This window comes from Plectropomus leopardus, chromosome 23 (assembly GCF_026936395.1).
Source record: "Plectropomus leopardus strain MGB_pleo_1.0 chromosome 23, ASM2693639v1, whole genome shotgun sequence".
Taxonomy (NCBI): Eukaryota; Metazoa; Chordata; class Actinopteri; order Perciformes; family Serranidae; genus Plectropomus; species Plectropomus leopardus.
The window spans coordinates 5,068,098-5,082,309 of NC_142198.1; the positions used below are offsets into that span (position 1 = coordinate 5,068,098).

General features: G+C 34.9%; 1 protein-coding gene across 3 annotated transcripts in view; it reads left to right on the forward strand.

Annotated features, from left to right (window-relative positions):
* The window catches only part of nrxn2b (neurexin 2b), an 883,386-nt gene that overhangs the window by 53,253 nt on the left and 815,921 nt on the right, over window positions 1–14,212 (forward strand). The gene's annotated exons all lie outside the window — the stretch shown is intronic.

Genomic DNA, 14,212 nt, shown 5'->3' on the forward strand with positions numbered 1-14,212 from the left:
ATCAATAAGTATCAAGAGTGGACATAAAATCACACAAAAAGATGCATGAGACGCTAAAAATATGCATTAATCATTGCCCAACCTGTAAACCATAAACTTTATGCATTACAATAGCACAACTGTCTGCTTCCTCACTTTTTGTCCCGCCTGTCCGAACTGCCCATGATATTTCTAGCCTAATCAATCACTAATTATTAGATGGCATAGTTTTCATTAACATTACTGATGTGAACTGAAGTGTTAGTGTCGGTTTAATTTTAAAAGAGCATAATTATTTTTTTAAATAATGAAAATACTAATAAAAATATTATAAATGAGAAAATTGTTATCGTAATATTAATCCTATAATATTATTCAAATGTAGAATTGCAGATAACACAATAACCAATTATTCTGCATAAACGTCAGCACAAAATGTGCACGAGTACTCTTCCGTGTGAGGAGATTCTCTTCTTACCTCCCAAATAAGAAAATCTTCATAAACACTGCAAGAGTAGGTTATAAGAAAGAAAAAAAAATCTTAAGAACTGTTGGTGAACATCGCCCATTATTATTTGGAAATTCTTTTTTTAGTAGGAAGGCCAGGTACCACACGGCATTATCAAGAAAACATGTTTCTTTGTGATTTTGACCAGCTACCTCTTGTACTTGTATATCTTGTACTTTTAAGGAAACACTATCACAGTCTAGCAGTTTATAAATGATCTTTTGTTGCCAAGATGAGCCTTTCCATTCAACAACAGCAACACGTACAGTATAACGTGTCCTCCTAGGACTGATGGGAAGAACACTCAGCAAGTGTTACTGATAGGGCAGCATGCACTACTGTGGGAAGTCATAAAAGGCCAGTTGTTCATTACCAGACTAATGGACAAAGAGTAAATCCTATAACCTAGTTAGAGAGGGGCTTTGTCTTTATAAGCCCTGCTCTCGCATCGCTCACCAACACTCTCCTACACACGCCAACAGCAACATCAACTCTCCATAGTCCATTTTTGTCCACATGCATCCATATATACATCCATTTATGGTATGACTAGTATGGATGTTTTTATGTATTTAACTGATACATGACTTAGGCTTTATTAGACAAAGACAGGTGCATGCACACACACGCACACGCACGCACACGCATACATGCGAACATGAATAATAGGGGACTATCTAAGTGTACTATCCAAGAGGGAACCTTTATTAGCAGTCATTTTAAAAATACAAAACTAGAATTGAAAATTTACTTTTGAGGTCTTCTTTCACAATATTACTGCAAATGTGATTTTTACAATTTTTTAAAGAAATTGCCAAGAGGGGACCTGAAGCCTTGAGCGACGTCTGCCTATCAAAGGGGGGACATCCATATACTGCAGTCAAACTGGTTTATCCTGGTTCTCTCACCTATAGAGTGCTTCTTTTTCACTAAAACTTCATTTGTATCTTTAAAAATGGGTATGTAAACTTTATTGCTTGCAATATATCAACATTTTTTGTGATAATAAATATTACAGAAATAATACTTGCCAAAGCAAAGTATATCTTTTAAAGAAGGCTCCCATAATCCTGTGAATTCAGTTTTATCTTACTATTTACTGTTAATAACTTTATTGTTGTCTTTGTTTTATATATGTATATATATATATATATATATATATGTATATTTAGTCCAGACCAATTGTAACTACCAATGTATCACCAAAAATTCAGAAAAATAAATCTATAAACGAGTAACATTATACATAAAATGATCAGCAATATAATTACTTATTTTAATAAATAATATATTTATTTTAATTAGTTAATCACTATAAAATGATTTAACACAAGTCTGTGACTAATCCTTAAAAGCTGTTTGCTTCCAAAAGAAAGAAATCAAACTGTGACATGACAGATGAGCTCAGGTCCAGAGAAGTCAGTGGCGTTTCTGGATTTTGTTGAATCTGGCTTTCACTTAGCATAGTAGAGTCTTAAATTGCATTTATAGATGCAGTGATGAACTGTGTTCACTGTCAGTGGTTTTCAGTGTCCCCAAGCTCATTTTGTGATATCATGTTGGTATTTAATGCAGTGCAGCTTTATGGGTCAAAGGTCATGGCCATTCATTTTTGGTTTTTAGCCTTGTCCCTTTTATGCAGAGATTTCTCAAGGTTCTCTAAATCTTTTCATGCTATTATGGCAGATAGTTAATGGATTTGAACAGCAAATATCTTGTTTTGTAATGTATTCCTTTGTGTTCACAATAGTTTTTCAGTGATGGATGAAACACCTGTGTTTGTTAGTGTATTTTAGCATTATCTAATCTAGACCCCATTCAAAGATGTTTGTTTTTTAATGACTACAGTCTGTAACACATACTACACACACTGGCATGCAGCATTGTCACAGTGCACAAAGAGTGTGCGTGAAGTGAAAGCACATAATAAATGTTACGATAAGTTCACAATGACACTCAGCTTTACAGGACTTTACATTCCAGTATTGTAAACTGAAACTTTTCTTTAGCACTTAAAGTTTAACTGGTATGTTAGTGTTTCGATGGGCATTGAAATGGTGATGAGCCACCAACAACTCATCTCAAAACCATCACAACAGGATACACATCTATGAATGGGCCTTCATAAGTCGACTTCTGTTTGTACTCTTTGAACTTTGCACTCTAAAAAGAAAAAAAAAATGTCCACACTCCATTTCCTTTTGTAAGAAAACTAAAAAAAGGAGTTTTAAATTAAAATTATGTAACATCAAACTTTGACTTGACCTTTAAAATTGTTCAATTTCCAAAATACTTACCTGACCAGTTTTCACAAGTAGTGAATGTCAATCAAGTTTTCAATATACTTGTGTTCTCAGTCTGTACTTAAAGAAATGCAACTTGTTTGTTGGTGCACATTACAGAAGGTCCACCCTTGAGTAGGATATAATGACATGAGTCCACTGTTGGCTGGTACATAATGTCACAAGTTCCTTCTTAGATATGCAGGAGTGACATTCAACCACTCAACCATATAAAGCACATACAAACATATTTAATAATACTTGTGAAAAAAAATCTCATCTGAATAATGTTACATTTCTTCTTCAAATATGATTTGTTAGTATGTTTGTGTAACAGAATATAAAGGCTCAACTTTAGTGGCTGGCTTAACCTTTTTATGGCTTGATACTGTATTAATGGAAATTATGCCCATTTCTAAAATACATACATATTATTTCTATGATCTAAGGCAGTCTAAAAACATTAGTAAACATGGGCAACTCGCTCCCATATCCAAAACTGGAGTGCTTGTGATGTCATGTGATATAAAGTGTAGAGTTGCTCCATTGATATGAAATTGTGAAAGATTTTCTAGATGACACTGAGAACAGCCAGAACAATGTTATAAGTATATGGGAACATTTTCTGTTACAGAACTGACAACACCAATATAATAAAGTTCATTTGGGTTTTAAGGGATAACAAACATTCTGTTGGTCCCCAAATTAGGCTCTCGATGAGCAGAAGGAGCAGCTCCAGACTTTTATACTTCATGACATTACAAGTCTGAGACTTCTTTCTCTAGTGTCTAGATCAGAGATATCACAATACCTGGCTGATCCCTTGGCCATGGAAAAAAAACATACTGGAATTCCTACTTAGATGTTCACCTTTACAATGAAGGGTTTCCCAGAAAGGACCAAAAGCGATATAAGGTCAGCAACAGTATTTGCTGATTAATCATAAAAATAGATTTATTATCAGACTTTTTACTGGGAATTCCCATTAAGAGTTATTACAAGCACAGGATCTCTTTTACAATGTATGTGCGTGCTTTCAATTTATATGCATAAGAATGCATTTTCTTTGTTGATCAACATTACAGAAAAAGGGCCACACATATAGAATAAAAGCGACGGTGGTCCCAAGTTGGCTGGTACATAATGACACAAGTTCCCTTTTGGATAGGGACAGAGTGATATTCACACTCCACCATAGATTAGAAATAGAAAGGTGCATTTTGTAAAGAGAAAAATATCTAATACAAAAATGTATCTATTCAGTAAAGCTTCTCATTGTTTAGTAAATTGGCACCAGAAATGTTGCCATTGTAGCTTTTTAAAATAAAGGCTATAATGTGAACACAATTATAACTTGTCTTAATATGCACTGTGACGTGACAGATGAGCTCAGGTCCGGGGAAGTTGGCAGTGTTTCTGGATTTTGCTGATATCTGGCTTTCACTTTGCATAGTTAAGTCTTAATTTGCATTTATAGATACAGTGATAAACTGTGTCCACTGTCAGTGGTTTTCAGTGTCCCCGAGCTCATTTTGTGATATCCTTCAGTCATGTTGGTATTTAATGCAGTGCAGCTTTTATGGGTCAAAGGTCATGGCCATTCATTTTGGTTTTGTAGCCTTGTCTCTTTATGTATTTCTCAAGGCTCCTTTTCATGCTATTATGATAGGTAATGGATTTGAACACCAAATATCTTGTTTTGTAATGTGTTCCATTGTGTTCAAAATGAATAGTTTTAGTGATGGATGAAACACCTGTGTTTGTAAGTGTATTTTAGCATTATCTAATCTAGACCCCATTCAAAAGATGTTTTGTTTTTTAATGACTACAGTCTATAACATATACTACACACACTGGCATGCAGCATTGTCACAGTGCACAAAGAGTGTGCATGAAGTGAAAGGCACATAATAAATAATATAATAATACGATAAGTTCACAATGACACTCAGCTTTACAGGACTTTAAATTCCAGTATTGTGAACTAAAACCTTTCTTTAGCACTTCAAGTTTAACTGGTATGTTAGTGTTTTTGATGGGCATTGAAATGGTGATGAGCCACCAACACCTCATCTCAAAACCATCACAGCAGGATACACATCTATGAATGGGCCTTCACTAGTTATCTTCTGTTGACCCCATTCAAAGAGGTTTGTGCAACCCAGAACTAAGTTTTATTATTGTTATATCTATTTTTGGTTGTTTTTGATAACTATAGTTGGTAACACATAGAGTTGTAAATTAGTTGGCAAATACAGGGCGGGTATACAGCATTGTCACTGCGGCACAGAGAGTGTGCATGAAGGCATGTGAGATTGCTAAAATAAGTTTACATTGACACTCAGCTTTACAGGTCTTTACATTCCAGTGTTGTCCAACTGAAACAACTCTTTAGCACTTAAAGTTTAACTAATGTTAATGTGTTTCTGATGGCCATTGCGTTAAAAATTCAGACAAACAGAGCCACTGAGAGCCAAGATGCCCTACTGCTTTTAGAGGGCCACTTAATAAATAATTACCTTTCAATTATTTCAGTGATATTACATACATGTGGTTATTATGTCACTTCCCAGCAGATGTTTCTTCATGTGAAAAACATGTTTAACTCCTTTTTGAATAGCTTGTAGTCAATTGTGCAATTGACTACAAATGGAATTCTGCTTGTATTTCTACTCTTTACAGTTTAACATTATCTTACCCAACATCCACTTGTTTAACACAGGAAAGAGGAAAAGCCATGTTTCAGTCAGATACAACATCTAGGATATGAGAAGTAAGCAACCCTGAAGCCCAATGTGTAATGTCCTCACGACCATAACGACCATCGTCAGCTAGAAGAAACCATCCCCGCACTGCAGAGGAATCAAGGCCTGACAGATTTTCACAGGCTGACTTGCAGAGAATCAAACCCTCACCCACTGCAGGTCACTCACTTCTCAGTGGCAGCAGTCTCCACTGTTCAACACTCAAAGTTAGGATCTGAGAATCATATGGTGCTGGTCACTCCACCTCTTCAGTGTAGAAGAAATTACATATTTTTGTCCACTTCATCAACTGAAGGCCAAGTAAATATAAAATATATCTATAAAACTGTGTGTGAATGTAATAAAGACAGATTGCTTTCTAAAGAATGCACAAAGCCATTGAATCAAATGTACATAGATCATACAGAGATGAATAACATTTTTTCACACATATGAATACTCAGCCTCTTTAGGGATGCATCTTACTCCATAAATGTGGTAATTTTACGTGTCGGTATCATCTTTCTGAAGCTGGCAATACTGTATTATAGGCATCATTAATAATTTGTTAACTGACTGTTAATTATACTTTTGTCAATACTCCTTGATAACCAATGAAGAAATGATAACTAATTAACTTTACCCATTATAAGTAATGTTATAGATTGTTATTTTATTAGTCAAATACCAAGACTTATACAGTCTTGTATAAATACATAAACTAAGTATTAATGGTTTCCAACTAATTTGTAAACCTTTGTAAAAACAAAAAAGTAAATTATACAATATAAATATCTCTTGGATAGATAGACCAAATATTTATAACACTTTATTAACTATTAATAGTTGGTTTGAAAACTGTTTATAAACATTGTTTGGATGGTTTCTATAAAGTTGCAACTGCTAATGGTAATAAACTGTTAAACTGTTAACAAATACCATGTAGCAGATCTTGAAATACTATTTGGAAGACCATTATAAAGTTGCAGTTGCTATTTAAATCTTTTGAGTCACTTAATAAATAATGTCTTTCTAAGCACTTTTGTAAGGATATACATACATGTTTGCCCTTCATTAAATTTTAATAGGTTACAAAAGTTGCAAAACAACAATAACCCACTACATTTATCTTTGGCTCAAAGTTGCATGTCAACATTGACTTTCTGTTCATATATGTGTTTAAAATGATAATCACACAATCAGGACACAAACGTACTCTTTATGTAGCTCACCTATAAAAAACATTTAAAAGGGCCAAATTAGTTTTACTCCATACAATCAATAACCATTGACAACATTTTAACTATCTAAATAATGTTTGTAGATGCTTTACAGAGTATCTAATTCTGTAGTATTGTTTCACCTCTTTAGTTAAACAGAACCTTTTATTATAATTAGAATAATGAAATGTAAACTTGAGGCAATAACCTGTGCAACATCAAAATGGTATGTCATGAACCAACAGATGTAATCATTAGGTAACTGAATATGTTCAACTACTTAAATATCCATAATAGTACAAGTTTTGAAAAAAAAAAAAAACAGTATTTAAAATGGGAATTAAAGTGGAGAATTGTATGCCTACTCCTGTACAATTTCAGGGTGTTCTTCCCAATAATCCAGGGATGTTGTACTAACCAAGATAAGCAGTGTGTGCTACTTGTTAAACCCAGGATGGGGGAATAAGCCACGTTTCAGTCAGTCTAAATCAGATACAGCATCTTGGATATGAGAAGTTAGCAACCCCTTAGCTCAATGTGTCATGTGCTAACGACCATCGTCCAGCTAGAAGAAACCATCCCCGCACTGCAGGGAATCAAGGCCTGACAGATTTTCACAGACTCACTTGCACAGAGTCAAACCCCTCACTCACTGCAGGTCACTCACTTCTCAGTGGCAGCAGTCTCCCACTGTTCAACATTCAAAGTTAGGATCTGAGAATCATATGGGTGCTGGTCACTCCACCTCTTCAGTGTAGAGGAAATTACATATTTTTGTCAGCTTCATCAACTGAAGGCTCATAAATCTAACAATATATCTATAACACCATGTGATTGCTTACTTAATAATGCAGAGCACCACTGAATCAAATGTTTAACATCTTAGAGAGATGAACAACAATTTTTTCACAAACAAATGAACATTTAACCTCCTTTAGGGATGCATTTCGCTCCATAAATGTGCTGATAATTTTACATGTCAGTGTCATCTTTCCTAAACTGGCTGTTAACAGACTGTTAATTTCACTTTTGTCAATACTACTTGATAACTAATAAATAAATTGCAACTACTGATGGTAGCTTGATACACTGATACACTACTGATGGTATATTGTTAAACTGTTAAAAATACCATGTAGTGGATCTTGACATAATATTTGGGGAGGCCATTTTAAAGTTGCATTTGCTGTTTTAAATCTTACAGTCACTTAAAAAATGCTTTGTTTCTCAGCGCTGTGTTAAGCATGCATACGCTTTGCCCTCATTAAATGTTTTATAGGTTAGAAAACTATTTATTTTCATATATAAGTTCAAACTGATTTATGACCAAACCTTTTAAATTTATATCACTGCAGCTCAAATGAAAAGGGTTCAGGAGGTGAAAAATGGACTACATAAATTCAACATTACAGATCAATAACAAAACCTATGTTACAAAACACAATAATCCACCATGTTTTTTCTTTGGCTCAATGTTGCATTCTGACATTTTATTTCTGTTTCTGAATATGTTTAACATGATGATCAGACGATCACTCTTACTCTTTAGTTTTGTTTTACTCCTATAGTTGAAACCAAACCTTTTATTATGATTAGAACAATTAAATGTTAACTTGGCACAATAAACTATGTAACATCACAATGGTTTGCCATGAAATTCATGTAATTATTAGGTGATTAAATATGTTCAAATATTTAACTAGCCAGTAAAAAAAGTACTACTTTTGTATCAGTATTCAAGCTAGTGGAATTTGGAGGAGAATTATATGCCCAATCTGTAAACTTTTAGGATGTTCTTCCCAATAATCCAGAGATGTTGTACCAGCTAAAATAAGCACTGTGTGCCACTTGCTTAACCAGGACAGGGGACAGACCCATGTCTCAGGCAGTCAGAGTTGGATGTAACATTCTAGCTAATATAAATTAGCATCTCTGAAGCTTAATGTGGAATGGCCTATTGACCATCGTCAACAACAAAGAAACCAACCCCCACACTGCAGAGAATCAAGGCCTGGCACAGAGCTGCACACGCTGACCCCTCACCCTCTCCAAGTCACTCATTTCTCAGAGGCAACCTTAAAGGCACATGGGTGCTGGACACTCACTCAGTCAATGTGGAGGATTGTTTAATGCTTACATCATAAACTAAAAACCCTTTAAGGAATTTGAAATTCTTCATATAAACCAAAACTGTGTTGAATAATAATAAGTCCCTCTGGTCACTGCAGCATGCACACAGAGAGAGATGGCAAATCATTTAATCCAATACAAAATGAGTAGTCAGCCTCTGTTAAAGACACAATCCATAAATGTGCTGGTAATTTTGCATGCCAGTACACCCATTTAAAACTCTCAGTTCCCTCTCCTACAACAGAAGACTTTAAAGGTCGTACACAGCAGACAATCCAATCCAAATCTCTCAGCTGCTATTTTTTTATTTTACTTGAAAGTGAATCCTATTTTGATCCTAGTTCTGCAGTTTTTGTATTGTTGGCTGTTTTATATTTCTTTAGTTGTTTTAGTAGTTGTAGTTGTTTTGGTTTTCTTGAGATCTAGTCATGTGTATATACAATTTTGTCTGTCTAATGCAGATTTAAGATTAATTTAAAACATTGGAGAAAATATAAAACAAAACAAAACAAAACAAAACAAAACAAAACAAGAAGTGTCATTTTGTACAGGCCAAGAGGGGACAAAGTGTGGACTGACTTTCCTTTTAGAATTTAAAGTTAAAGTACAAGCCAAAAGTACAGCCAAAAACCTATAGAATTTGAAATAGTTCATCTCAGCAGTTGAACAGAGGGTTTCAGAGGTTAATCATTCCTCTAACTGACTTATCCTGTAACTGAGACAAACTGATTGCTCACAAAACCTCCCATATTATAAATACCATTAAAGATTGCTCTAGTCATTTATATCATGATGGGTTGTCAATGTGTTTTCAACACAAGGTAAAAAGGAGCACACTCTTAAACAGCAACTCAAAAACTTATTCAGGTGCACGATTCAAAAGCAATGTACCTAAAAAACTAAAATGATATTTCTATCTCCAATTTCCTAAAAAATAAATAATTTTATTATTACATTTTGTAAGATTATTTTCTTTGAACAATAATGCATCTAACTTCTTTTTTCCTATTCTTGTCATTTATCCATGTTGAAATGGGAATGTCACTCATACTATATATCTAAGATGGAACTTGTGTCATTATATACCAGCCAACAGTGGACTCATGTCACTTTATACAACTCAAGTGTGGACCTCTTTTCTGTAATGTGGAGCGACAAATAAATGGATTCTATAGATGGGCACACATACATTGGATTTCAACCATAACAATAAATGCCAAATTCAGCTGATTCCTGTGAATTCTGGGAGACCCTGCAATTTTGTCAAATCACTGCAACTATACAGAATTCTTAACTATTTAAACCGGTTAAAATCTGATTTTCACTGTATGTCTGCTCACAACTAATCCACTCAGTTCCTCAGTTGCCCTCTAAGTATTTCTGAGTGGCTCTGATGTTTTACAAAGAAGACTTTGGACCAGCAAAGCTATTTTTAAATTATTTGCTTCATTTTATGCAAATATTGGCTCTGAAAAGGCATCATTCAATGATGATGAAACTTTATTCCTTTTTTAAAAAAAAAAATAACATTTTTGTTTTAATATTCTTTTCCCAATAGAAAAAAAAACTTTAAATCCTCAAAATAAAACCTAAAACTTGCATGGCATTTTTTTGCTTGTAAAACTGTTAAATGGAAGTTTTGAGTATGTCCATCCATATTCTCAAGTGATGCTAGCCACATAAGATGTATGCAGATGTGCCTCGTGTTGTGTCTGGCTGTCTACTGACGATAATAACAATGCTGGCTCTGTCCGCTATGTTCTCATCTCACATCATCCTGCCATGATCCAGATTGATGCAGGTATGCCAAAAGCACTGACAGAGGGAATGTATTTGAAAAGTTAACAATGAGAATGGACTGGGGTAGCTCCTTTTTAAACACAGTGTCAAGCTATAAAATGGTAAAGACATCCACAATGGCTGAGCCTTTATATTCAGTTACAAAATACATACTTACAGATCCTTTTAGAAGCAAAAAAAAATTACATGATTTAGTTTAGATATATTTACAAGTAACTTGTGTCATTATGTACCAGCCAACTGTGGACCCCTGTTGCTTTATACTACACAAGTGTGGACCTCTTTTGCCTGTAGAGTAGATCAGCAAAGAAAATGCATTGCACTGTGATTATAGAGAAAAAAAACATATGTACATTGTAAGATTGACAGAAATCTAGTGCTTCTAGTGCATCTAAAAACTCAAAGGGAGTTTTGGAGGATTGAGCTAATCTCAAGGTTAAGTTAAATTCTGATAATAAACTAATTTAAGCAATTCATTAAAATTAGTAAAGATCTTGCTGGTATTTTCTCTCCACATTTTCTTCCTACCCTTATTATTATTATTATTATTATTATTATTATTGTTGTTATTGTTATTTCTCCTTTCTTTAGATTTAAAAATATTTCCTTGCCCTCTGGGGCAGCCGTATTAATAAAACAGTGTCAAGCTAGATGGTTAAGCCATCCACTAAAACTGAGCCTTTATAGTTTGTTATAAAATATTAGTTATAATTATAATAATCACAGTCATTGTAATCATAGTTGAGGAATAATTTTTGAATTATTTAGGTGAGATTCTTTTGTGTAAGTCTTATCTATCTCATTTTATTTATTCTTTACATGGTGGAGTGTGAACGTCACTCCATGCTATCCAAGAGGGAACTAATTGTCATTATGTACCAGCCAACAGTGGACTCATGTTGCATTATCCTATGTTTGGACATGTTTTCTATAATGTGCACCCACAAACAAATTACATTTCTATGCGTACAGACTGAGAGTGTATATTGAAGTATATTGAAAAACTGATTGACATTCAGTGCTCGTGAAAACTGGTCAGGTCAGTATCGTCAGGGACTGAACAACTTTAAAGGTCTAGTCAAGGTCTGATGTTACATCATTTTACATAATTAAACCTAAAAAGAAAAAATCTTACTGCTGATCATTTTATGTAAAGGTTTATTCTGCTTGGATTATAGTTTTCTTGCTTTTTTTAAGGCTCTAAAATACTGATTTCTCTCCTGCCTTCTGGGTAGCCCTTTATTTTAATACAGTATAGAGCTTAAAACTTATGAAATCACCTAAAGCCAAGCCTTGAATTTTAATGCAAAGACTAATAACAAATCACTTTTCAGGAGACTGGTGTCTTTATTAACCCTATCATGCTATTTGTATCATATTTGATACATTACATTCTGTGGCCTTCATGTCACCCACATTAACATTACTAAAGCCTGTTTAACGGCCCATCTGCAGTCTGAAAGGCTGCTGGGGAGAGGAGTGTTAAAAGCGACGTGTGTGAATGGGTCGTTCAAATACCAGCTCCAACCAGGAGGGAGAGCTCTGAATATGGATATAAACACTCACACACACTTTGGTCCCCTCTTGGCAAAATCTGAAAAATTTCACCAGAGGCCATAACACATGATTTTATGATGATTTAGAGCATGTCCAAGTGGGGACTTAAAAAATGTCCCCTGTTAGTTTTGCCGTTCCCTGTTGGTGACTGTGTAACGATGAGTATGTTCCCTGTTATATATATGCGCGAGTGCACGCACACGCACACACACACACACACACACACACACACACACATTCATGAGCATCAGCCTACACACGGAAGGGCAGCATCAATGACTGAGAGTGTAATGGATCCACCTCAGGTTTCCCCCTGTGCACACGTCTACATGAGCAGCGACAGGGCTGAGGAGAAGAGGGGGAAGAGACAAAAAGGGAGAGTGAAAGCTGCAGACGGAAGGACAGATAAGAACTTGTAAGTGCTCCTCTTTCTATTATCCAGCTAAAGCAGGCCATTGTTATCACTTTTGCACTTGCTCTGTTGGGGCAAGACAGTGTTGTGTTTCATGCTGCTGTGTGTGTGTGTGTGTTTGGGGTTTAAGTGTGCATGATTATTTGGCGAGGCCAGAGGCATTTTCACAGTATCACTTTGATGGCGTTGGACCCATAGCAGGCAGGTGATGAAAATAGCATTGTTCTTCCTCTGAGGCAAAAGAGGTAGTATTAACTTTGATCGCTCCGTCTGGATGTTTATTTTAAAAGGGAACTTTCAGTAATCAGCATGGAAATGGCTTAATTTTGTCGTCCTCCTACTGACACAAAAGTAACGAATTCAAAAGTGAACTAGCGGCAAAATTAGTTTTCCTTGCTGTCCTCCTCTCTTCTCTGCTCTCCTCTCCTCTATAGGCTCTTGCTTTCATCCACAGACTGCTTGTAGGGATCATCTCATGACATTACCTATGCAGCAAAGGTAATAGGACCCCTGGATTGATCCCCTTTTTCTCCTCCACTAGGGGATCTTTGGCCAGAGGCTCAGGTTACAAAGCTGACATCATCTTTAGTACCCCCACCTCCCTCAGTCATACTTCTACCACCCCACTAATCCTTCTCCTCCAGCGAGAAACGATTTGCATGAATGAACAAGCAGCTTTAAAAGCAACATAACTCATATAGATTTTTGAAGGCTGATGTTAAAAAAAGTTAGTCAGAAGTCAGAATCTGTATAACAAGGCATTGACCTCATAAAAAAAATTGTAAATTGTAAATTTCCAAAAATATTAAGATGAGTCAAAAATCTAATCACATCAACACAGTACGTGTTGTGGAATTATTTTGTGCCTGGCTCCAGAAAACAACTACCAAATAAAAAATGAAAGAATAGGATATAACACAATTGAAACATTTTCATCACTGTTAACAATTGGTAATTGTTCCTCAAGGACTGAGGATGTAGGCTACACTGTAAAATCTGGCAAGTTGATCTTACTTAAAATAATCTCAGAAACTCATTGCAATATAAACATAAATCCTGATTAATGTGTACTTTACATGTAAGTGTCAACTTTACTTAGCTGTATAAACTTAATTTTGTGAAGTTGTTGCACCTTAAACATGTCAAGTGGAATTACCTCAGTCATTCTAAGTGTGAGAAACTCTAGTAAACCAATTTAGTCTAATTTATTTTGATCATGACAAAGATGATTTTCCAATGATAAAATTAGATCTTTGTTAACATGTTTAAGAGTATACAAACATGATTAGCTAGTATGCAGCCAGCAGAATACAGATATAGATATAGAACAATATACTTGGTCTACCTAAGTTGCTAAAACTTAGAAAGATTAGTTAAACTAAACTTATTATTTGTTAGTTGCACAAAATTAAATACATTTTAAGTAAATGTAACAAACACATATAAAGTAGAATACGATTTATATTTACTTAAAATTTCCAAGGCATTTGGTTTCCTAATAGGCTTAACCCATTTTCTCCAGTAAAAATCTATGATAGTGTTAAATGAAAGTTGGCCTGCCCACATAATCAAACATTACC